At 38.2% G+C, this 26,855-nt stretch overlaps 2 protein-coding genes across 3 annotated transcripts in view; one reads left to right on the top strand and one right to left on the bottom strand.

The window, feature by feature from the left end:
• Window positions 1-23,765, bottom strand: part of SERPINI1 (serpin family I member 1) — a 68,608-nt gene extending 44,843 nt beyond the window's left edge. The window contains exon 1 of the mRNA XM_024741889.1: window positions 23,625-23,765. The gene's annotated coding sequence lies outside the window, so the exon portion shown is untranslated. The remainder of the gene's footprint in view (window positions 1-23,624) is intronic.
• Window positions 23,766-23,900: 135 nt separating this feature from the next.
• Window positions 23,901-26,855, top strand: part of PDCD10 (programmed cell death 10) — a 43,453-nt gene continuing 40,498 nt past the window's right edge. Inside the window, exon 1 of one of the 2 annotated variants that reach the window (XM_024741891.1) lies at window positions 23,901-24,636. The gene's annotated coding sequence lies outside the window, so the exon portion shown is untranslated. Of the gene's footprint in view, window positions 24,637-25,027; window positions 25,183-26,855 lie in introns of those variants that run through there. The other variant, XM_024741890.1, reaches the window with a different exon arrangement.

Raw genomic sequence — 26,855 nt, 5'->3', positions numbered from 1 at the left:
CTGTTAGGAAACAGGCCGCACAGCAGGAGGTGAGTGGCGGCGAGCGAGCGAAGCTTCATCTGCCCTCCCCATCGCTCACATTACTACCTGAACCATCCCCCACAATGTCCGTGGAAAAATTGTCTTCCACGAAATCGGTCCCTGGTGCCAAAAAGGTTGGGCACCGCTGGACTAAGGGATAAGTTCTCTGTTCTGTACAAGACCTCTATAAATCAATAAACCCAACAAAAATCCTATAGAAAAATAGGCAAAGGATATGAATAGACAGGTTACCAAAAGAATGTTAAACAGCTCTTAAACACATAAAAATATGGTCAAACTTACTTATCAGATTGATAAAAGTAATATTAAGGCCTAAACTATGCAGATATAACAATAAGGCCTTAAAGTCTTAGGACCACTTACTATAGGCACATTTCTTATGAAGATCAGGGTATTAATGTAGTACCCAGTGTTAGATATTCATGATGATGACCTTGAACCATCTCAAAAATATTAACTTATTCTGTTTGGTAGATTCTGGAGGGATACAAATAACATACAGTTAGGTAAACTACCATAAGGCATCTGAAACAAAATACTGGGATATTTACTAGGGTACATTTCAATTGTCTTTTTCTAGACACACAGGAAAACAAATTCTTCCTTGGACACAGCTAACTATGATATTACTGTAGGTTTAAAGACAAATAATAGGGAGTTCCTTGGTGGCCTAGTGGTTAGGATTCTGGGCATTCACTGCTGTGGCCCAGGTTCAATCCCTGGTGGGGGAACTGAGATCCTACAAGTCACGAGAAGAAGCCAAAAAAAAAAAAAGACAAATAATAAATCATCATTGGTGTGCTTTTGTTTTTAACCCGCAAGTCAGATTTTCCAGGCTTCAATCAATCTGAATTGAGTAATATCTAACTTACCTCATGATTATTTACAAAGGAATACTTTCGTGGGTTTATGCCCTTATTGTAGAACATGGCCACGTGTCATAGATCAAAATTACTTGCCTTAGCATAATTATGTCAACGGAGTGAAATTATGTTCACGTTTGAATCTGCAAGGCTTAATCATGGCAGCAGTCAGCACCATCTGTTGATAGCTTTCCTTAGTGTCTGTGGCAGGAAGGCTCTCTGAGGTCAACATTCTTTTTGGTTGTGGCTCTTTGCTATTCTATACTTTTTAGCCATGTAAATGGATGACATTTTAAAACTCTGTGTGTTTTTTGCAATAAAGCTACTAGGCAAAAAAAGATGCCCTCAGGTGGGTGAGTTAGTTTAAGATTGAGACTCTAGTATGATTAGATAGTGTGTGTGTAGCCTCTAAGGATAATTAATATCATTAATGTGAGGCAAAAGTCCTGGAATAAATGGCTTCTGGGAGAGCATGATTTATTCAAAATGACATGACTTTAAAATGTTTTTATTGTTACCTATTATTAAAAAGAAAGATGATAAAGCTATTTCTTTAAATCAGCACTTCTCAGTGTATGGTCTGCATCAGAATTTCCTAGGATGAGGTGAAAATGCAGGTTGGAGGCCACATCACCAACCTCTTGAGTCAGAAACTCTAGACACGGGCCTCTGTTGCCTGTAGTTTTAAGAGATATTTCAGGACACAATCAAGTGTGAAAACCAAGTTAGTAGGATATCAACTAGGATATACCTGTCAGTAAAACTGAGGTTAAAACTAGGCACTGGTGGCGTGAGAGGAACACTGTTTACATTTGTTTCTAGGACTATTGTTTAATATCTATCGCCTCCCTAGACTGCAAGCTCCATGAATTACATCTGTCTCACTCAGGACTGGCTGGACTTAGCCCATTGCTTGGTCTAAGACTGTCCTCAACATTTGCTGAGTGAATGATTTAAGTATATTGTGCCCACTTACAGGTGAGCAAACTGCGACTTGAAGAGGGTAGACAGCCCAACACCACTCAGATGATAGAGATCTGAGTGACAACTCAGATCACTCAGTGATAGCCACTCACTGGCTCCAAACCCAGGCCCCTTCCTTGTCACGGGACATTCGATGTGGTCGTAGAGGGGACCTACATTAGCTTTGCCGGTTAAACACTCAAATCCTCAAAAACCCCTGTAATGGAGTTTATTTAGAAAATAAAAAGTTTTAGAATGTGTTAATATCCTGGAAAGAAAAAAAAAAAAAACTCAGCATAAGGGGATAAGAGAGTGAGGGGGTGTGAAGGACTATCACAATTTTAAATAAAATGATTAGAAAGTCTTTACTGAACAAGTGATTTTTTTGAACAAAGTCTTCAAGGAAGAAGCAAACCACTGATACCTGGGGTTGGAGGCCAGGGATCAGCAAAAGCAAATGCCTGAGGACTGAGTGTGCCTGTTTAGTCCAAAGATCAGCAAGAAGCCAACACAGATAGAATGGAGAGGGTGAAGAGGAGAGGGGGTGAAACGTGATCATAGTGAGTTATCGAAGAACGGGAAGAGGGGACTCAGAAACTGAGCAAAGACAACCCTTTGGAAGAACAGAGAAATCGGGCAGCAGCTGGGTGGAGAAGGGGTGCGTCAAGAGGGAGTTTTCTTTGGGCTCCCCTGGTGGTGCAGCTGTTAAGAATCCGCCTACCAATGCAGGGGACACGGGTTCGAGCCCCTGATCGGGGAAGATCCCACATGCCGCGGAGCAAATAAGACCATGCGTCACAACTACTGAGCCTGCGTTCTGGAGCCCACGAGCCACAACTACTGAGCCTACATGCCACAACTACTGAAGCCCGTGCGCCCTACAGTCCCTACTCCACAACAAGAGAAGCCACCGAAATGAGAAGCCCATGCACCACACGGTAGAGTAGCCCCTGCTCTCCGCAACTAGAGAAAGCCTGTGCAGCAACGAAGACCCAACACAGCCAAAAAAAAAAAAAAAAAAAAAAAAGAGGGAGTTTTCTTTGTTTGTTTAAGGTAGGAGAAAAAACAGGATGCTTGTTTTCTGGTAGTAATGCTCCAGGGGAGAAGGGGGAATTGATGATTCAGGAGAGAAGGGCGTTGCAGGAGCGGGATTGTGAGGTGAGAAGGCTGAGGACCTGTGCACAGGGAGGGGGTGGCCTTAGAAGCACAGACAATTCACCTACAGAAACAGGAGAAAAGTTAAAGTATATGGGTATAGAGCTATTAGGTGGTAGGTACAGAGCCACTGTGGTAGTGGGAGGTTGGGCAAGTCTTTTGATGGGTTCCCTTTTCTCCACGAAAAAAGATGCAGGTTCATTAGCTGAGAACAAGGCTGGGAGCAGGGTAGAAAACCTGCCTTAAGAACATCTTTCACTGCAAATCTACTCATACATAAGCACCGTACTTGATATTTCTGCTTAAGCATACGAAAATATCTTATGCACATACTTTTGCCAATGCAGTGTTACTCATCTTTGGTTAGAATTAGGTTGGGAAGTAAACTGTACAAGTAATGACTTGAAATATAAATTAATACACACTGAAAACCTTCTCGTCTTCTCCCATTTGTATTGCAAATATATTCTCTCAAAATTATTTCATGTTCTGAATGTCACTGAGAAATTTAGTAGATCACTGAGCTGTACCGCAGAGGTGGGTTTCCAACCATCATTTAATTGGAAGGGTCATAACTAAGTTTCACCATACAGGGCTGCCAGATGTAATCAATGCAGTATAGGTTTGAAGAAGACATTGAGTGTGTCGAAGCACATTTTATAAGCAAGGCAAGCTATCATTTATGCAACAGAAATCACTCTAATGTCATGAAATTAGGACATCAGTAGAATATACAAGTGTTGGAGAGTTAATGAAAAACAAGTAATTTTGGTTGAAAGATAGCATACCATTTAAAGACATACATAAGTCAGATAGTAAAGGTATTACTCATCGTTCCTCCACCCTACCATATCAATCAAATCCGTAAGGCTGACATGGCTTGAAGTTTTTATGCCAATACAATTGATGATACAATTGGAAACTGATACAATGGGGAATTTAGTTTTATTAACAGAGAATCTGGGCAAATTCCTCAGCCATAAAGTAGAGGCCCATAAAATTTTCAACCTGGGGCCAATGAATGGTTTAACAAACTGAAATCGGCATTAGTGAATTTTCAGCTTGTTATCTCGATTCTTAAAGTCTCAAAGCTCTTGCAACTCAGTGGCTAGCCTCGCAGTGGATAAACCTAACAACACCTGTGATCCCAAAAGTTTATCATTCCGCTGTTTGAAGACAGGCTCAGAACAAAAGATCACAACTGAATAAACCATATAAAAGGCATATTGTCTTCTCCCCCTCCAGGTCAGGTTGAAGAGGGTTCTTGTACAAGCAAAGAGTTCATCTGCCCTAATTGTGCATCGATAGTAGCTACTGTACTAGTATTACATCTTGCTCAAATACAGATGCATATATTACATATGCCACCAAAACAACGGCACTCCAAAGCTAAATATCCAAGATTATCCACCATGCAGGGAATAATCATCGGGTTTTACTCTCCCTGAACTTGGCTACAGTTATTTGCAGAATTGTGATGAATGAATCTAAGAGTTTAATGCCTTAAGTTCCCACAATGTGGAATTCATCCCCCTCATGGACTAATCTGGACTAATCTGAGCACATGTGTGAAACTAGTGAAGGAAAGGCAAACTCAGATAATTTGAACTGCGTGATGTGTGGCCAGATTAGATACATTGAAGAGAGATATTTCACTTAAAGGGTTTAGCAGGTTGGGACTTCCCCGGCGGTCCAGTGGTTAAGACTCCATGCTTCCACGGCAGGAGGCATGGGTTTGATCCCTGGTTGGGGAACTAAGATCTCGCATGCTGTGCAGCCAAAACAACGACAACAAAAAGTAAATAAATAAAAATTTGAAAATTACTGTAATTAAAAAAAAAGGGGGGGGTTAGCAAGTTAAGGGTTGTAAAGTAGTCAAAAGCATGCACACACACACACACAATATGGAGCCAAGCTACCAGAACTGAAGAATCTCCTGTTGCCAGCTGGAGAATTTAAGCTGAGATAGTATGTTCAACCCAGGAACATAGTATGAGAGGATTGGAGGCCACACTTGTTCTCTGGTCAGTTGCTTTCTGCTGCCCTGTTGCCAAGCAGGCACATCTTCTCTTGACATCAGTTATCCAGCCACCCTCCTCCAGTACCATTATAACTTTGGTAAGGTCCGACTGATGGCACCGCACAGAGGAACTGTTGAGGCCAGCCAGCTGGACCACAGAGATATACGGGCAACAAGACTAACTTAAGCTTTCCAGTGAAGCAGAATGCAAGTAAATTCTACAACAATTTCCAAAGCAAAGCTAATGTGAAGAAAATAAAGTTTACTTTTAAACCGCAGTCTGTAAGTGGCCTTTCACTGGTAGATGGGCACTAAGTGCTTACAGAGGAGTGAATAAAAGGAACTGTAAGGATGCTGGGCCTCAAGGCCAGTTCTGTGGTACTCTTGCTGCCATCTTTAGAGGCCAAGTTACCACCCTCCCTGCTCAGAATGATGTCCTTGGCTTTTTTTACCTGGCTAACTTCTATTTCTCTTTCAAAACTCACCTCATTGAAGGCGGCCTCCAAAAAGTAATTTTCATTTTTGTATGCACAGGGCTCAGTGCAGTGCCTTGACTAGAAAATTCTAAATAGATATTTGTTGAATAAAAGAGAGAGATAACTATATGTATGGAATATGAATGAAAGGAAAATTGGATTAAGTATGAGAAGACTTGAACTTTAGCTCTCATTCCACCACTCCCTAGCAGTAAATCTTTTACTCTTGCTGGAACTCTGTTTCCAAGTCTATAAAATGGGAATCATAATGCCTTCTCCTTCTTTGTAAAGTAGCTATGAGAATGAAGCTGCTGTGGTGAGGACCTAACAGGACACATGACTTTATAACGGGTAGCCTTGGGCAAATCACAGAAATGATGGGCATTTATTTCCTGTGTCAAGGGAGGATCATAAAAACTTCCCTATTTCTTAGCATTTTTTTAAAAATAAAGGGCCATTCAAATGTTAGAAAATGTTAGAACTTTTAAATTTATTTATTTTTAAGTTTAAATTGTTAAATTTTAGTCTTGAAATAATTTTGGACTTAGAAAGAAGTTGACAAAAGTACAAAGTATTCCCATATACTCTTAGTTTCCCCAAATGTTAATATCTTACTTATAACTGATACATAATAATCAAAACCAGGAAATTAACATTGATATAATACTACTAACTGATCTATAGACCTTACTCAAATGTTTCCAGTTATCCTATTTATGTCCTTTTCCTGGTCCTGGATTCTATCCAGGTTCTCACCTTGCATTTTGTTGTCATGTCCCCTTAGTATCCTCCAATGTTTAGAAAAGTATCTCATAGGTGGATACATTAAGACAATGCAAATATCCTATTTCTCATTATACTTTTGGCCACTAATTTTAACATCCATGTGTTATTCTTATTTGCAACAATGAACATGGTGTTTGCCAAATGGTGATTTTTTTACTTCTGTCATTCTTTCTACATTCATCAATTGGACTTCTATTGTAAGGAAGAGCTATCCCTTCTCTCGTTTTTAGTAATGTATTCAAGTTACTTATTTGTATGAGTATGGACTCATGGGTATTTATTTTACATGCATTACAGTCCATTGCTATCATGATTTATTTTATTTCTCAAATTGTTCCAGATTTACTATGGCCTTTTTAGATGGTTCAACTCACATAGATCAATGCCTTGCTAAAAATCAATTCATCCCAAGAAATGCCTGTTTTTGAGATGTGGCATGGGAGAAAAAATTAAAATGTATAGCTGGAGAAGGAAAAAATGTCTGGGGTACAAAGGACAAAGGGTACTGAATCTAGATCCTGGCAGCTCCAAGAATGAAAGACAAAAGACCTATAAGGATACAGAAGCTCAGGGTACCGGATACCCCTGACATCTATACTCTGGCTGGAGATTTGACCACCTGGCAATTGGTAAGAAGGGTGTTAAGAAATATTTCTATCTCTGGATCATCTGGATATACAGAGGCCAGCCAGAAGCCGTAATTACAAGTTCAATAACTTTAACTCATGGGTGTGTGTGTCCGTGTGCTCGCAAGTGAGAAAGGGCAGCGTGCGGGGAGAGATTAAGATACCACCAGTTTAGGCTACTGTAATGAGAGGGAACTTTTTGAAAACAGATAAGATCAACCTTGAATATGATTTGTGTAACACAAATCCCTGTGCAACAGACAGGTGATCATGTTTGTTCATAAAATCCCTTATTAATTCATCACACAGACTCATACTCTGAATGTTTAATATGTTCCTAGCACTGTGCAAACACCACAGATATAAGCAACAATTAAACACTGTCTTCAGTGACCCTGCAGTTCAGTGGAACTGAGGTCCTTTCAAAAAGCTGGAATGTTTCAGGCGGTCTTAGAGAAAGCTTTGGGCTTCATCAGTAAAATGGGAGAGTTGGTCTTTGATCTTTAAGACTCTTTCCAGCACTGAAGTCATTTGATATTGTAATTCACTAACTTGATTATTTAAAAATTACCGCTCAATGTGCATTTTGTAGCAACACTAAACAATCATTGCATGGTTTCTTTTCTTTTTCAAAAAATATTTTTGCCTAAAATTGACAGTCCTCTGATATGAAGGCTTCATTTATCAGTTATTATTTCAGTGACATTGGTTCTAGGCAAGATTTAGACATGTGTTTCTCAACCTTTGCCTCAACACACCTGAGGAATATAATATACTTAAAAATAGCCACTCTTTAGCAAGCAGTGGAGGTGAGGTGCAAGTGCAAGGAGTTTGAAAAACACTACAGAAATTATTCTAATGCACCTGCCTCACTGTCTCCCCCTTCTCAATATTCATGGGGGCCCAGGGCTTTTGAGAATCACTTGTGCAAAAAAAAATCAAAATTACTATTTGAAAAAGGCATTAGGGTTTCCGGCATTTATTGAGCACCTGCTATGTACTAGGTACTTCCTATGTTTTTTTTATTAACCCTCTCAGAGTGTCACTAGAAAGGAACTCTGCAAAAGAAGAAACAGAAGTTTATCTACTCAACAAATATTTATTAAGCATCTGTTATACACCAGGGACTTTTCTTATCACTGTTGGGATACAGCAGTGAACAAAATAGACAAAGTATACGTTTTCAAAAGCTTACAACCTAGGGGCTCAGAAAAGTTGAGTTAACTCACCCCAAATGAAGATGAGATTTGAGACCAGTCCATGTTTCACATATTATACAACACACTTCCAGAGGCCCCTCATCACTGCCTCCTCTTCTGAACAATCTGGCTTTCTTCAAGCACCAACATCGAAGATAGATTGTTTTTCACTTTAAGCAGATAGCAGCTACTATGTACTGGGCCCTGGACATAGTACACAAGGTGCCTGCCTTATGGCGTTTGTATTAACCAAATAAACATACATATAAATGTCTAATTGCAAACTGCACTAAGTGCAATGAAGAAAAAATTACAATGTGCTATATGATAGAATCATGGCGGCCTACTTTAGAGAGAGGACCGGGAAAGGCCTTTCTGAGCAAGTGTCATTTAAGCTGAGCATTGCAGGATCAGTAAGAGTTAAAGAGGAAAGCGGTATTCTAGGTGGAGGGAACAGCACAAAGCCCTGAGGTCAGGAAAGAGCTTTGTGACCGTGAGGAACCGACAGAAATCATTGAACAAAAGGGAGAGAAGAGGCTGGCTTACGTAGGTAGAGGCCAGGACATACAGGGTCTTGTAGGCAGCAAGGATGTTGCATTCTCTCCTAAATGCAGAACAATTTAAGAAGCTGATATTTACAGAATGGATTTCAAGGGAGTCCAGAAGTAGAAGCCTAAGGACAAATTGGGTGGTTATTGCAACAATCTAGGTGAAGGGAGTTAGTGGCTGGATTAAGGTGTCTACAATGGAGATAGAAAAGAAGTAGACAGAGTCTCTATTCTTACATAAGAGAGACTGAATAGGACATAGGTAATGGAAAGGAAGGACCATTCCTTGGTTTCTCCTGGACCAAAAAGGTGGGTGGAGGTGCCCTTCACCAAGATGCAGAGGTTGAACTAAGAACAGAGAGGAGTGAGAGAGGGAGATCAGAAATTTTGTTTTGGATAGGTAAATCTGAGATGCCTATGAGATATTCACTTGAAGAGGCAAGGAAGTACAGTTAGATGAATGAGGTTAGAGTTCAGAGTAGAGGTCTGGGATAGAGAGACATTTGGGAGTTGTCAGCACATTTAAGACTATCAGGACGGATGAGATTTCCTGGAGAGTGTGGTGAATAGCCTGCCTATGGCCAAGCTCTGGAAAATTCCAATATTTGTAAGACTTAGGAGGATGGAGCAAGAAAATGATCATCCATGTGAGCACAGGGCCTAGCAGGAAGCAAGGACAAAATGAGTGTTTATTATTAGCCTAGAAACAAAACCATCTTTTAGTTTCTGTTGAAAAAAACTTTCCCAGTTTGGAACAATTATATCTAGGTTGGAATAGCTGATGTACTATGTTAAACCATGTGAACTGTCTTTTTCTTTTTTGTAGGTCAAAAAGAGTCAAATTTTGGCATTTTTATAAAGTTCAATCTTATACAAACATAATTTGGAAGAAAATCCATTTGTATCACAGGACAGTATACAGTTCTAAAATGTTGCCCTTTCACACATGAAGAGTAATCTTTTGCTAACATTAGAAGCTTCTGTATTACCTTAGATATTATAAAAGTTATTACAACAAATCATACATGGTAATGTTGCATAGCACTTAACCAAATAATTTTACCCTGTCAATCAAGCTGACAGCCTAAAAATGCCACTGACAATTTATCATTGTATTCTGACTACTGACAACCCCAATACTACTACTCCCTGGGAAATCTACACGTCCATCAGGGTAAGCACTTGCAATTTGACACATCTCAAATTTTCTGTCTGGTTTAAGAAAAATCTGACTTCCTGCTTCTTTCTACAGGGAAAAAAACATTAATAGGAAACTAATAGACATGGTTGACAGCTCTATAATCTAACCTTAGTTTGTAGGGACTATGCTTTGAAAAACTATTCTCATATAGCTTGAGTTACTCTGCATAATCACAGGTCTCTCTCATTTTACCAGACATATTCCAAAAAATGTTAATAATTCAATATATTTTCAATTTACCAAGGACTCATGATTTAAAGCCAGGATTACAAACTTAGATGTCAGATATGTGAATTGGGCCAGTGTAATAGAGAGGAGTGGCATCTGTGGCAAATAAAGAAATAGAAGTTTTTTCTAAAACATAAACTCTGCAAAAACAACTCAGTAGGGATGAGGTGAGGTGGGAGGATTTCAGTCTGTCCAGCTGGAAGTTTGAGATATCTGATTTAAAGTAACCTCACAGTGGATTTTTTGGTATGATCACTGGACATCCTCCAGTTTTGTCTGAAGTTAGAATTTTAAAATATTGCTTTTGTTATTTTTAAAATGGTAAGACCTATAATTGTAAATGTTCTCATTTTTTTTAAAGAATGCTGGAGACTTTATAGTTGCAGAATGCAAGGTGCATGACACAAACGGTATGCAGTAACTATGGAGAAGTCTATAGAAATACACAGAAGATTTTGGTCACTTCAGTAATGAATATAAGCCACGCTTAGGCTAAAAAAAAATGCAAACTTGGTCCTATGTGGTGATACCTGAGATAACCTACACAACTTTTTGTGCCTCATTTTCCTCATCTGTGAAATGGGGACTAAAACGGTACTTGTCTCATAGGATTATTATAGAAATTAAGGGGGATAGTGTATGTATATAAACGTACTAGCACAGTACACAGGTCGAGGTAAAAGTCTAGTCTCAAAAAGCAGTAAAGTACTCTGGATCTCCCTCTGCACAACACCCACCGCCTCCTCAAAGCTTTCACCTTATCTTCACACACTAATAACAGGCTCTACACGATATGCAAACAAGTATCAGGAACACATGATTGCAAACCCATTGCTCAATGTGGCCTTTTCTATTTCATTAATTTCTGTGTGCAGTCATCCTGTTCTTATTTTCCCACACCTAACTGGGCTGATGAAATAATACTTCTCGGAGAGCTTTCTAAACCCAACCAGGAAAAGAGAAAGCCGTCATATGCACATGTCTAAAGTAAATAGCCGTCACACGCACATGTCCAAAGTAAATATCACAACATTAACAACCATTATTTTAGATATTCAGATAAATACATATATGTAACAATACATATAAAAAGCAAAACTTAAAAAAAAAAAAAAAAAAAAAAAAAAAAAAAAAAAAAAAAAAAAAAAAAAAAAAAGCAAAACTTTGGTTTTCTTAATTTCTCTGACAATAAGTTGTCCTGGCTGGGTGTTTTGCCAATGATGTGAATTTACTACTTATGCACCAAAATTTCTATTACCATTTTCATGAAACTTAAAGAAAACATACTACTTTTTTCTCAGAAAACTGGAAACATAACTATTTATCCTCTTTGTCACTCTGAACTTACTGTTCTTCACTCATCCAACTAACACCCACTGAGCATCTCCCATTGTCCTAGGGCTCATGTGTCACAGGACTTCACTGAGGTTTCAAGACATGTACTTTTCAGATAACTAAGCTTTTTTAGTTCCATTGTTCTTTTCCCCCTCCCATTTATACTGAGAGAGTTTATATTATTGAACCATTGCTAAACATACAAATTAAAGTTTATTAAAAGTAAACAGGCTATGAATAAGGGCTGAAGGGGCTAATGAATGCATAAAGTGAGTTTTACAGTAAGAAATTTGGCTGGATTAGAAAGCTGGGTTCTAAGGTATGTTTTGGTTGGGATTCTGGATCCATTAGAAAAATGAGATCTTTCTGTTAAAGGTTTCCACTTACAACTTATTCGAAAAGGGAGAAAGAAGAAAACATTTCTTGAAATATCAGCTGGCACACTATTATATTTTAGGTGAAACTGGGTTTATGGTTTTAAGTTGTCAGCCACATAATCAGACGACTGTCTTTACTTGTTTAAAGACAACAATTACTATAGTTAATGATTCTTAGTGATGGATTATTTATGCTAGTTAGCTAGCTGAACATTATGTTTCTATAACGGTAACAAGCATAATTAATATGTTTTGTGGCAGTTAAGAAGCAGGTGTCAAACCCAAAACTAATATTTTCCAATTAGGGTGACAGAAAAAGGAAGGTGATAAGAAAGTAAACTAGAGCAACTACAAAAATTTTAAGACTGAAAAGAGGAAATGAGACAGTATTTTAATTAAAGTTGACTTCCTTAATCTAAAAGCAAGGGGACAATTTTTACATAGTGATGTATCAATGTCTCAATAAGCCATTACTTATTACAAAATGAAGCAAGCTGAATGCAGGTGAGTGAACACAATCCTCTTAAGACAAACAGATTTAAATGCTTCAGCTGATTTATAATTGTTACTACATTTTTTAGGTTTCTAAACTTATTTTTTATTGTGGTAAAAAAAAATCCATCTTAACATTTTTAAGTGTACACAATTGTTACTTTTTTTTTTTTTTTTTGCGGTACGCGGGCCTCTCACTGTTGTGGCCTCTTCGGCTGCGGAGCGCAGGCTCAGCGACCATGGCTCACGGGCCCAGCCGCTCCGCGGCATGTGGGATCTTCCCGGACGGGGCACGAACCCGTGTCCCCTGCATCAGCAGGCAGACTCTCAACCACTGCGCCACCAGGGAAGTCCAATTGTTACTTTTTGAACTACTACAATTATTCATTCTCCTCTTATTACTCAGACTCACAACTTTCTTAGCCATTTTTCCTTAGCCATCTCCCTTACCTCATCCCAGGGTTCACACACTGAAATGCCTACAGAGGCTGGGGTGGGGGGCGGGCAGGGGCAAGGCAAATGGCCCCAACAAGCTCAATATAAGACAATAGAGAATGGCGGTGACTGTGGAGAACTGGCATTTAAACACACACACGCACACGCACACGCGCATGCGCGCGCAACACATACCTGTGGGCTGACTTCTGACTTGTTTTGTAATCCTTGGGCTAAAGCTAATAAAGGGACAAGAACTGTGGATTCCGTATCCCAAATCTTGAATCTACATCATTGTTGCTATCACCCCTGGGCCACTGTCATCAATTCTGCTTCTTCCCAAGTCCACTTTTGTCCTTTCCTTATTCTTAACATCACATGTTTATTTGCATGTTTCCCTTGAATCCAAATCTGACACCAAAGGCCATGTTTTCTTTTTCAGATTGTTTTATGTATTTTAATTCTATATGACCAGTACAAACAGATTCATGGCTATTAAAGCTTCAGTGTGGATTACATCTTTACCAATATAAATTATCCTTTTTGACCAGACTAAAGCTTTTTACTTTGAATTCTGTCATCTTACAAATATGCCACCTACACTTTAAAATTTATTTTTGTCTATTATTGCACTGCCATCCTTCTACTTTAACTGATATTATTTTGCTTAGCTTTGTCTCTAAAACACTTAATAGTTTTTGTTTTCCACCCAGCGTGGCAGATTCTACCTTTCAGTAAGAGACTAAAACTACTGATAATTGCAATACGTTTGTTTAGCATTTTGTCATGCTTCTTATTCTTCTCTTTTTGCATTGATCACATTTTTCCTTTTTTCTTAAATATAATTTTTCTATGAATGTGAAGAATAAAACATTTACTGACTCCACAATATGTAAAATAAGGCATGTGATATTCTTTCTTATACATCTCTCTCTGTGTTTTTGAAGTGACCTGGGGTATTGGACCCAGAATATTATTTTTTTTTCTACCATAAGAAACCTTATAAGAATTATTTTTAACATCTGAATTGTTTAAAAACAAAATAGGAACAACTTATTTAAATGCCATTTGTTTCATCATTTTATAGTTCCTTGAATTCAAACTTGAATTCTTGATTTTGATTATTTCGGCAGCAAAGTATGCATTTTTTGTTGTTGTCGTTGGCAGCGGTGGTGGTGTGTGTATGTCTGCCCTTGTATGGCTGAGAAGATCATTCTTTTGTTCTTATGCATATTGAATGCTAGCTCAGCTGGAAAAGCAAGTTTGAATCGTAAACTTATTCCACTGCAATTCCATAGACATTATTCCATTATTCCTTATGTCATTAAATGCCACAGAAGAGAAGTCTGATCACAAGCTGATATTTTCACTCCCTTTATTTTTTATCTCTTTGGAGTTCTATAGGTTCTTTTCCCCCTTCATTTTAAAATGAAAAAACAAAACAACTTTACCAAAGTGTGGCTAGACTGCGGTCTCCATTAATTTTTCCTGGTGTTCTGAGGACAAAAGATATAAAATGAGAGTATTTCCTTTTATCTGCTAGTTCTGGGTTTATCTGGGTTCCTTATAATTCAATCTTCTATAACTCTTCTTTATGTTTTTTAAAATTTCATATTACATTCACTTACACTTTTTACAGGTTCGCTTTTAAAGTGTACGATTTAGTGGTTTTTGAAAGCTGTGCACTCACCACCGCTATCTAGTTCTAGAACATTTCACCCCAGAAAGAAACCCCATAACCATTAGCAGTCACTCCCCATTCCCGCTGTCCCTTAACACTAATCTACTCTTTGTCTTTATGGATTTGGCTACTCTGGATATTTTATATAAAATGAAATGTGGCCTGTTGTGTCTGACTTTCTTGTTTAGCATATTTTCAAGAGTCATCCACGTTGTAGCATCTATCAGTACTTCATTCCTTTCTATGGTTAAATAATATTCTATTGCATGGCTATACAACATTTTGTTTATACATTCATTTATTGATGGACACTGGGCTGTTTCCATTTTGGGGCTATTATGAATAACACTGCTATGAACATTTTTGTACATGTTCTTGCGTAGACCTATTTTTCTCCAATTCTATTAGGCTTATGTCCTGATCTTAAGGAGAAATATTCAGTCTTTCACCATTAGGAAAGATGTTAGCTGTAGGTTTTTTGCAGATGTCCTTTATAAGTTGAGGAGGTTCCCTTCTATTCCTAGTTTGTTGAGTTTCATGTTTTCACGCTGAAAATCTGTTGGATTTTACCAAATGATTTTCTGTATCTATTGAGATGATCATGTGTCTTTTGTTCTATTGATATGGTATATCAATAGATTTTCTGACTGATTTTCATGTTTAACCAACCTTGCATTCCTGGAATAGATCCCACTTGATCATGGTATATAATTTTTATTTGTTGCCAGATTTGATATAAGGATTTTTGAGTCTATATTCAGAGTTTCTATTTCTTCTTGTTTTGATAGTTTGTGTTTTTGTACTAATTTGTCCATTTCACCTAGGTCAACTAATTTATTGCCATATAATTTTTCATAGTATTCCCTAATACTATCTTTTATTTTTGTAAGGCTAGTAGTGATGTCTCCTCTTTATTATATTCACTTTTAAATATCATTTTGCTCTAAGTTTTAATAAAGTATCTTAATTTCGCTTTTAATTGACTATCATGGCTTCCTACAATATTTAATATGCTATTCAGTCTTTATTAATTGTATTTTAAATTCTGGGCTTTACTATTGAGTACATTTATGTTGTTTGGCTCTTACATCAATATCATTGTCCCTATACAATATTTTGTGCAACTCTTGAAAATTTCTTACAATAAGATGATACCCTTCCCAGTTTCTTGAACTTTTATTGTAGGGGTAGGGAGTACTTAAATTTAGAGATTCTAATCCCCATTTGAATTAAAAGTTATGGTTCACTTAAAATAATAAATCATAATAAAATAAAATCTAACATTTAATAAAATAACATTTAATAAGCATATAATACACACCAGTTATTACAATGCACTGTATGTGAAATCTCCGTGTATCAGTATAAACATCCCTGGAGTGAAGTTACAGATTACAAAGCCAAATTTGAACCCAGTTTTGCATGACAACAGAAACCACGTTCTTAACCAGTGGTTGACAAACTTTTTTTTTAAAGGGCCAGATAGGAAATACTTTAAGTTTGTGGGCCACATGGGCTCTGCCACAGTGACTCAACTCTGCTGTTGTAGCAAGAAAGCAGTCTTAACAATATGTAAATGAATGCGCATAGCTGTGTTCCAAGAAATCTGATTTACAAAAAAAGGTAGTGTGCCATAGGCCATTGGTTGTGGTCCCCTGCTCTTACCAACACACCACACTGGCCTACTTCTCAAAGCCTTCCCTGATTACCACATAGATCAATTTCTTCTGCTTCTTCTGCTTCTGGACATCTACCATAGTAACTGTTGTAATACCATCATCCTAAATCATATATCCTTGTTTATATATATATATATATATGTCTTGTGACGCCTTCTTTTGTTAACTATATTGACAAAAGCTTATGCCAAGGATTTAAGTGATTTTACATATCGCAATATTTTGTTGTATCTCTCTATAACACCCAACCCCATGCTACAGATTATAGTAGTTTAGAAATTTACTTGAGTATATCTGGAGAGTTTTGCCTCTATAAAGCCATTCATCTAAGTTCACATAATAGAAATGTAAAAACTGGACAATAAAGATGTTGATATGGAAATGCAGACAACTGCTGTATAGCCAAGGTTCTATGGTCAACATCTTTGATTATGAGTTTTTTTTTAAAGTAGGAAAAATATTTGTTTCCATTTTCTCAGTTTCAATTTTCTTCTCAGACTTTCCTATCTCAAGGAATCCTAATTTATCAAAACTATAAGTCCGTGATGTATTATTCTAAGAATGAGTAATAATTTAGGTAATAATCAAGGTATAGATGTTGATCATATTTTTCACATTTTAGAAATGGGTAATAACACCATTTTCCAGGATTAAAATTTTTTAGAATGAGTTCCTTTCTATGAAACAATGGCTTTGTGGCTTTTTTGGGCAGATAGCATTTGTTTTAAGATTTTTTTAATATTCAATTGTTCTTTCATTTACATTATACCCATATTTTTAATTCAGTCTATAAGAAGATACTTTGATACCTTGAGGCTCAAAGCAGATTTAAAACAGAATTGTCCTTTCAAGTGTCACTGAATACATCTGTAATGAAAAGTACAGGACAAGTATTATATGTGGTATGGGCTACAGGGTCTTTTAACTAGAGATGCCGTCAGTCTCTGAGAAATACCTTTGCCCAGAGACTTGAAATTTGGTAGTCACAGAAGTGAAAACTTGGTGTAAGAAGGTTAGAGTTTTCTAACCCAGAGAAAACAAACAAACAAATGAACAAACAGGAAACATAAACATCAGTCGGAACGAGAAGGAATACAATTTAAAGTTAGCATGGTTTTAATTATCAGACTATGGCTGAAACTATGGACTGGTTACCCCAAAATCACACTCGAACCACTGTTCCCCTGCTTCATCCACCACCAAGGTCCAAAGTCCCTGATATCTCAACATCCCTTAAAAATAGGGACAGCTACATGCCATGAGCCAGTAAGTCCACACTCGACATTTGCTAGAGGTCACTGGGAAAGCTTTTACTTCCTGATTAAAAGAGAAAGACTCAGTAGGCACAAGCCTTTCCTCATTCTTCCTGCCCTGAACTAGAATATGATGTCTCGATCTGCAGAAGCATCCATCTTGCATCAGGCACAAGGTGTTGTGAGGACAACACCCTGACAACATTAAGCCTCTAAACAAAAAGAACACAACCGCTTTCCTCTAGATTTCTTGTCCTGGAAAAAATAAATCCCTATTCTTTTATGTCATTGTACATAAAACTTGCAGCTGAAAGCATTTCTAATTGATACATACTTGAAAACTACTTTTTAAATTGTCAGTTACTTTTGGGCCACATAATGTGAGTAAAAATTGGCTTTTAAGATAACCTTGGACCACAGGATTTCTTTCTCTTTCAAAATGTTTAATTTCATATGAATAATTATTAACAAAATCTGTTATATTAAAAAATGAGTAGTCATTATTAGGTCTTCATAATTTTGTTATTGACATTTTATTTTTAAAAGAACAGATCAAAAACTCTGAAATACAGAAAAAGTTACTTTTCTGGCTTAACATACCTTGTGCTCAATACCTCACAATATAATTTTTTAAAGTTCCCCGACTTAGCAAGGACAAAAATTATACCATTGTTATATAGCTATCAGAATACTGGAATTGTATAAATTTCATCCAGTTATTATACGTCAAATGACGTATGGTATAAATCCAATTTAACCTGCCTTAGACATAGAACAAGAGATTTAGGATACTATGTGAAGGTTTCTTAACTGGAAGGCTGAATGTATCTAAAAAACATTAATTACTTCAATGATTTTAAATTGCTTTGTGAAGTACACAACAATTAAATGCTCTGATAATTGATTTAATTCAAGTGAGTGGCAAAAATTATACATCATAATACAGTATTTATAGCATACTACTAAAAGATGAAAAAACAATAAAATTAACTCTTCAAGTTACATAGGATTAAAAGACCTCAAATAAAACTTAGGCTCAGAACAAAATTTAGGTTATCAAGAAAATGGCAGAAGCAATCCAATATTGGCAAAATATCAAAAGTATCTTGGTGAGCTCTTTCGGGTCCATTCAAAAGAAGCTAAGACACTAAGGGGAAAATAGACTACAGGTTGACAGGTACTCACTGAATTGCTAGATTGTACAAGAGAAATCACTTTCTGACACTTGAGTTACTGTTACTGGGAACTCTGGTATATCTGGGAAAAACAATACACTTAGGCAAATGAGGTTATTAAATCAAAGTAAATTCCATCTGTCTTTCTTCTCACACTAAAATTATGAGCTGTGTGCTCAGAAGGCTCCTTTCCTAGGCTGAACCAGAAGGGGGCCTTGAAGCACTGGCTAGAGCTGGAGGTCCCATGCACACTTCATCTGCTATGCTGTACGGAAGGTCAGCACTGAGTACTGCCAATGCCAAATCTCAACTCATCTCTTCCCCATGCTGGCTCAAAGATGACAAATACCTGAATAATTTAGATTTAATAAGCCTGAATAAGGTCTCCCATTGTAACCATTTCACTGAAAACAGAACATTCAAGAGCAGTTAAGTTTTAGTTAAGATAAAGCCTCATGTTACGTTTATATACTTTTCTCTAAGTCTCTATGTGTCAAGAAAAAAAGTCATAAAGTGTGTGTATATACACATAGTACGGAATGTTACTTAAAAGTACATCTTTAAGTCAGCAAAGTTCTAGAGACAAGGAGAGACCAAACAAATTTCAAATGGCATTGAATTAATAAATTTACATTTAAAGTATACACACATGCAAGGTTGTAGTTAATAGCAATGTTTACTCCATTCAGAAATCCAACAAAATACAGTGATATTTATATTTAGCTCAATATAAGCAACTGTTGTGGGCAGAGGGCTGAATTTAGTGCTAAAAGACATGTTTAAAAAAATTCAGTTTTCTAGGTGTACTTGTGAAAAATGTAAAATGATGCTTCTTTACAGGTTGTCAACTATAACTGTTACTGTTAAACTATTATGTGTAAGGCTCTCAAAGTAAATACCAAGATAAATGAAACTCAGTCTTAATTCTGAAGATACGAAGCATCTGGTGAAGAAGACAGGAACTCACCTAACTCTATACAAGGCACTATGCTAAGCATTTAGAGTAATGCCAACGAACCACGAAGAAGGAAGATTAATCAAACATCAGTTCTAAGCCAAAGTGTATCTATCGCATGCTAGTAAAGGCATATTAAAAAGCAAACAAATGATAGTTAAATATCTGTTATTATTACATTGACTACTAAAGAACTATTTACAATTAACTAGAATTCTCCAGGTCTTATAATAATAAAAGAAAAATCACATTTGAATTCTTAATTCTAACATTAATCAGATTAATTTGTTTCTGGAATAAATGCCAAATTCCACATGTGCTTAAATACAATGAGTCTGGCTCTTTTTTTTTTTTTAAAGAACAATTAGAAAAATGGAAGAGCGAATTCAATTTTTATAGAATAAAGTATGCTTTTCCTAGATGAGCTTCTACAAAGGTATCTTACTGGAAGTAAACAGTGGTGAGCCACAGGCTTCCTTGGCTGTAGAATGCAGACCTTGAGTATCACTGGTGGGAGAACCCTTTTCCTTACCTATAACTGCCTATCTCTGGAAGAATTTAGAAATTTTGGCACATGAAGTTGTAGGTAAGTCTTTGCAGTCCACATAGTCTGAATCAAATTGGGCTCAAGTAACACTTTTGCAAAGGTTAACCAGCACAAGGTCATTCTCAGAAGGCCTAATGTATAGTACTTATTCTGTGAGGGCAACTGACTCTCGTTTGTCAAAGTGCAAGATGTATCAATGCATACATTAAAGAAGTATTGGTCCCCACTTCTAATTCAGTAAGGTTATAGGGCAAGTTCTTTCTGCTGAGCATTATATAAGGTGCTGAGAACAAATAGGAGATAGGAAAGAAGCATAGTGTCTAGGAACTAATAAATGTTAACTTAAAACACACTGATCCAGACTTTAAGGACTAAATTCTGAAAACATTAGACATAAGATTGAAAATAAGACAGAAACAAATCTTTACCTTTGTATAACAATCGTGCTCCCCAAAGCCTGTTTAACCTTAGGAGATGACTTTAAAAGGCAGCAGGGGCTGGGAGGGGAGGGTCCTGCTCATCTTTAGTGTCTGGTTCAAGTACCTTTGCTATTAAGGGGAAAAACCTCAGTTTTTACTTTTAATATTATATCCAAATAATATTAAGTTTCACTTAGAAGTGAATGTATACATGCAGGATCCTTTTCACTTTGCTTCAGCAACCCATAATTATTCAAAACCTAATGAATTAATGTCAGTCTGACTCCAGTTAAAATGACAATGTAGGAAAGTACTGTCTCCCACTATGGGTATAAGCCTCTAGAAATTAATAACTGGGAAAACAGGTCATGAAATCACTTACAGGCATTCAACAACAAAAAAAGGTCAAATCTCTTTCTTTCTTGCTAAGGGTATGTGTCTCAAACAGGTTTCTTCATTTCTATGCCCCCTTGCACGCCACCTCTCCCCCACTGCCGCCCCCCAAAAACCATTTGATCTTGAACCTTTACGTCTTGCTCTTTTGTACTGCATGCATCAGTGAATCCTCCTGTTAGAAAGAGAAACCCATGCCACTCAATTATTTTTACTCAATAGGCTTAGAGTTAGAATTATAAATTAAAAAAAAAATCCAAAGTATATTGTAATTTGAAATTAACCAAGTCTTTCAGCTAAAGAACACTAATTTCATGAGCATCTTCCACTTGAGAGACATTCTGCACTCCATTGGTTTTCTTCTTTCTCATCACATGCATACTCTGATAGCCATACGCAAAGAGTAAAAATCAAGCACAGAATAATATGCTTTTAACCTAGGTAGTACTTCACATAAAATTGTAAACTGTCATATGATGAACATTTTCAACACCAGTAATGTACAAGAAGTCTTCAGATTATCTGCGATTTAATGTGAACACCAATTTAAAATGTGTCAAGAGTTCAAGGTAACAAATACTTAAGTGCCATACACTGCCAATGATTTTCTTCCTTTTAAAAAAAAACATGGTTTTCTTACTCTCAAATGTTATAGGAAGCCAATCTCTTTCACTGACACAATAAAAATGATCCATATCTTGGAAACAGGTGAAAAATCCAGTACTTTAATACCACAGACTCATTCATTCCTAATGAGATTCTATCCTTTTTGATACTTCAAAGCAGAAGACCTATAAATAGTTGGGACTCAAAGTACATCTGAATTTCGACTGTTTTGGCATTTATTTTCTATCTCACTTACTTGATTATTAACTGATTCCCAATCAAACCCTTTCAAAAAGATCTTCTGATAAAGGCCCTGAAAGAACTTCATTGCCAGTATTATTATTAATTATTACATGGGGGAAACGACCCAGTGACAGCAAGTATTCAATTTCACAGAATGAATCAGTAGCAGAGTCTGAGAGAAAATCTGAGACTCTGATTCAGGATGATCTATTTAATCAGAAATAACAAGGGCAAACACAATCTTTTCCAAGCCTAACTAACTATACCCTAGTACCCATTTTTCCCCCTAAAATCATTTTCACAGGGTCATATCAGCTATGTGGATTAACAGACTCTCCTGTGATGTAGCAAAGATATAAAATCCCATCCTTACCATGGCTGCTAAATTTAGTGGCTACTGTTGCTTCTTCTTTCTTCTAAGCTCTTTGCTGTTTCTAATACTTACCTGATCTACTTGAGGACAATCGAAAAGCAGCTGTTTTTCTAAGATCTGTCCCCCTATATATTCCTCTGGTGGGTGAGAGTATGGGAGGGAGTGTTGGAGTATATACATTGATAAGTCACTTAGGCTTATCAGTAGTAGCACTCAGTAGGATTGAACTTGAAGCTATGAAGAGAATCCTTTCCAGCCATTTCTTTTCAAAAAGGAATTTTGTATCACAGAAATAAAATCCCCAAATCATGAGTAAATCAGCAAACCATGAAAACAAAACAAAACAAACAAGAATAGAAGGTAATTACTCCATTTTATTGACCCTAGTTAAAAAAAAAAAAAAAAACCCAGATTAAACTATACAACTGTCACAAGGAAAGCATTTCAGAGCAAAATGTGCTGCAATATGCTACTATGATTAAAAGCCATGTAATCTGGAGAACCTCTGGGACAAAAAGAAAAAGAAAATGAACTAGGCAAAGAGCTTTTTACAGTTTTTTTCTTAAAAAAAGGCTGTAATTTTGTCATAGTTACACAAAGGTAGATGTGACTTTCATCTTAGTATTAAAACATATTTTCACCTATTGGTGTTTAATTACACTCAAAGAAATCACACGTGGTTTAATACTAAGAATAAACTATTATTTTATGACACTATTACATGTGTTAAGCCTGAGCCCATCATAACACATACTAAGGGAAATCATTTAGCATACACTGTCTAAACAGAAAAGATCCTTGCACAGCTTTTCTTGTACTTTTGTTTTTTAAAATGTACAAATATTACTAGACACAAATTTGAGAATAAGGAGCAGCTGTGAAGTACACCATACGTTCCCACTGTAGGCTGAGTCCTAGTCTTTGTTCCGACAGTTTAAAGCCACTGGAAGGAAAGCGAAGTGTCTCCATTAAAAAACATTTTTACATTATTGCTGGCAAAAGTTATACTTCTGATAGGTTCAGTCATCGTGATTATTCCTGACTGTATTTCCTTCTTTAATAGACATCTCTTTCAATTCTAGGAACCTGCAGTATAACCACCCTGGAAAACAGGTCGGTAGCAGGGCAATCTGATAAAACAACGTGAAGGATAGATTAAAGAAGAATGCTAAGTTATTTTCCTAGTGAAACAGTTCTGAAGTAATTCTCTATCAGTGACAAAATTTTTGTTTTTTACCAGCTACGCACCTATCCAAATATCATCCACCTTGTCCTCAATTAGCAGTTTCCTCAATATTAAAATTTCCCAGAATAGTTTTAATGGTACAACTCAAACCAAAAACACTAACCACGCCCTTTATACCCTGAGTCAAGCCACCTTTTGCTTTTTATCCCCCCGCAAACTCCAAAAACGTACATCTTTCACCTAAAAGGGTTTGCACCAGTTCCCTAACCCGAGTCAGAGACTCTTTTTGGCTGTGCCTTGATAAAATTCCTATTGGAAGACGCTTTCTCCCGGGCAGAGGAGACGCCCATAGAGGCACCCACGCTTACCTCCCACACACCTGCAGACCCTGGCGGGATGCTGGAGCAGAGGCTCCGAGGACTGCGCTCCTCTCCTGTTCCTGCTCTCCTCTCTCCCGGGAAACTACAGTCCAGGCTGCGCCTTCTGCTGCTACAGGGACCTAAGCTCCGCCTCCCCCCCCTCTAGTTGGCGAATTCGGCAGCTGTTGCTCCTCCCCCTGCTGTTCCGGCTGTTGCCCTGGCTGAAGGTGGCGGGAAGCTGCTGCCCTGGTACCTTCGCGCTCCCCGCACTTCTGCAGCTGCTCTGCCGCTTCCCTTCCCCGGGGACCCCTCTCCCTTCACTCAGTGGCCTGACACCTACAGCAGCCTCCCGCCCCGTCCGGGCACCTCCGCGAGGAGCCCAGGCTCAACCTATCCCTGCCTGAGCCGCAGGTCTCGCCGCTCGGTGTGCCTGGTGCTTGGCCGCTTTCGGGGAAACTGCTCCTCCAGCCAGGGTAAATCCTCACACCGCGCCCTCCCTCCACCCTGCCTATTATTCCCGCGGTTTCCTCTCCGCCCGCGCAGCTCGACCGCCCCACGTTCCCCACTTGGAGTTCTCCCCCCGCCCCGCTTCCTTCCTCGGCTCCGCTAGCCCGCCCCCACAATGGGTGAGTCGCCTGCTGGGCCGACCCTGCATCCTGATTGGCGCAGGTGAGAGCTGACCCCTCCCTTCCTCTTCTTTCCGTGCACCCTCTCTCTTTTTCTCACCTCCTCCCGCACAGACAGGGAACTCTCCTACTATTGGCTAAAAGTGTCCCCACCCATCGCCTAAGGCTCCACCGCATGGCTTGACGGGAATTGTAGTCTTGCCTGTGCAGGAATTGCCGACAACACCGGCGAGTGGGACTACGAGTCCCCATAGGCCCCTGCGCGACTCCGGCAGGGCAGGATTCCGGACAACGCCTGGTTCCTCTCGGGTCCTTCCGGCGTCGCCGGAGTGAATTGATCTGGGAGTTGAAGAGGGCTCCAAAGGTGGCAAGTGAAGTCACTGCCTCAGTTGCCGGTAAGGTGTGGCTGTTCTGTCCCAGTCACCGTAGTCCCGCGCGGAGCAGAAGAGCTCTGGGGTCACACGGGGGTCGTGGCTGAGGCACTCGGGCTTGGTTCTGGCAGGCGGAGCGGACGGGGCTGGGAACGGGGCCCTATGGGCGTAAGCGAGGTTACCCTACGCGAGTGGCGTAAAGCGGGTTTGTAAATGCCGCCTGCCCTGCTCGGGCCTGAACGCCTCCAGGAAGTCTCCTCTAGGTGGGGGCGGGAGGGGAAGGGCGAGGTTGGCCTCTGGTGCCCCCGGAGGAGGGAGAGGGCGGATGTGCCTGGGGTGGGGTCCTCTGAAGGTGTGGCTTGGGGCGGGGAGATGAGGCTGCTGTTTTCCCCCTGCTTTAGAAATAGGAGAGGGAAGGAGTGGAGGAAGGAAGGGGCGCTTGGAGTCTGCTTTTGAGGTGACTCGGGTTATGCCCTTTGAGGGAAGAGGATAACTGTAGAAGAAAGAGTCAAATGTTGACAGAGACCTACGGATTCAGTACCAGTTTCATGACGTGGTCCCTCTAAGGAGGTAATTTTACCCTAAGTAGAAAAGCTTAACGCTATAAAGATGTAATTCCTAAGATGTATTTACTGTTTTACTGTTTACTGTTTTCAAAGAGCATTCACAGTTGGATGCTAATGAGGAAACTGAGGGGATAAATGACGTGCCCAAGGTCACACACGTAGGGGCAGATCGTCTGAATCTAATCTAGTTGTAATCCAGCTTCTGCATCGGAGCTGCCGCACCAGAAAGGAGTAGGGAGTTTGTTTTTTTTTTGAAGAGGGTGGAGGAAGTTGCAAAGTAATGAATTTTAGGTATTTCTAAGAAGCCATCTGTGAGGTGAAGAGTTTTTTTGAGCTGGAGAGAAATTCCTCAGCAAAAGAAAAGCATGCACTCTAACCTGTTGGAAAAATAAGAAGAATCAGTTTTAACTTACCTATTTTTTCCTTTTATTAGAGGTATATTAAATGATGGACTGTGCTACCATTTTAAAGGGTAGTTGATGGGACAGGAGAAAGTCGGGTAACAATACAGCTCATCCTTACTGGTGAAAGATATTCCTTTCCCTTCCTACCTTAGTCTTTACTCTGTTTTTTTACTCTCAGCTGAGAACAATGGGATTAGGATTCTTTCACGAAACTTATTTTACACTTTTTCAAATAATGCAGCAGCAAGAAAGAGTTTATTTCTAGTTGTGCTCATTACTAGAAAAGAAGATACGTTGCATTTCTTGGAGGTAGCATCACATTTTTGTTGATTTTTATCTACTTCCCCTCATTTTCTTGGCTCGTGTGTGTGTTGTGTGTGTGTGTAATTAATAACATCAGGCTCTTGTATATTTGATTTTTCTTAAAATCATCTATGAGTTTTAACTCATCCTTATTTTATATTAAAGAATGGAAAAATGGACATTTGTGTTTTATATTGAGCAGAAAGTGTGCTTGTTCCAGTCTTACCCATTGTTGTGACCAATTATAGTTACAGTTCACATATATTACTATTAGACAGTTCTTTAATAGAATTTTAGGAGTATGTTCATTGACATTAAGATCTCTTCCTGGTAAGTTTATAGCTAAAAAGCAGGTATCTACTGATAGTAGGTAATCAGTCATGGTTTACTGTTGTATAAGTTGACCATTTAAATATGCAGTATTTTGAATGTACTCTGAAATTATTAAAATTATCCACAATGTGTTTAACTTTTGAATGCAAAAACACTTTATAGGATCAGAAATACTCTTACATTCGTCTTTGATTGAAACTCAGATGGTCTGGAAATTAATATGACTTTTAAAATGAAAGAGAGGTATGGTACTATAGAATGAAGTAAAATAAAAAATAATTAGTACCATAAGTAAGTAATGCAGTAGACAAGGAAGGAAGACTGACTGAACAAATGGAAAATTGTGTGGAGGTAACTGGCTCAGTGCTGTGTTAGAAGGGTGCGGTAGTTTAAATAGACCATAAACTGAATATGAGTCAGTTATGGTAAAGCAAGAATGTGAAAGTATTTTCTATACGGCCATGTAGGCATTTGCTTTTTGTTGGAGGAAGTGAGAAATGAGTTCTTATTTTTGACATGCAGTTAGGAGGTTGTGGAATGACTTTTGAACCAAAAGTCAGGAAAATTCGGAAATTAGTAAAATTAATATAATGCATTTGTCTAGTGAGTGTTAGTTTTTGTCCTTGGTTCGATTCTA

Source organism: Neophocaena asiaeorientalis, unplaced genomic scaffold (genome assembly GCF_003031525.2).
Source record: "Neophocaena asiaeorientalis asiaeorientalis breed wild unplaced genomic scaffold, Neophocaena_asiaeorientalis_V1.1 scaffold211, whole genome shotgun sequence".
NCBI lineage: Eukaryota > Metazoa > Chordata > Mammalia > Artiodactyla > Phocoenidae > Neophocaena > Neophocaena asiaeorientalis.
This window is presented reverse-complemented; position numbering and strand designations above follow the sequence as displayed.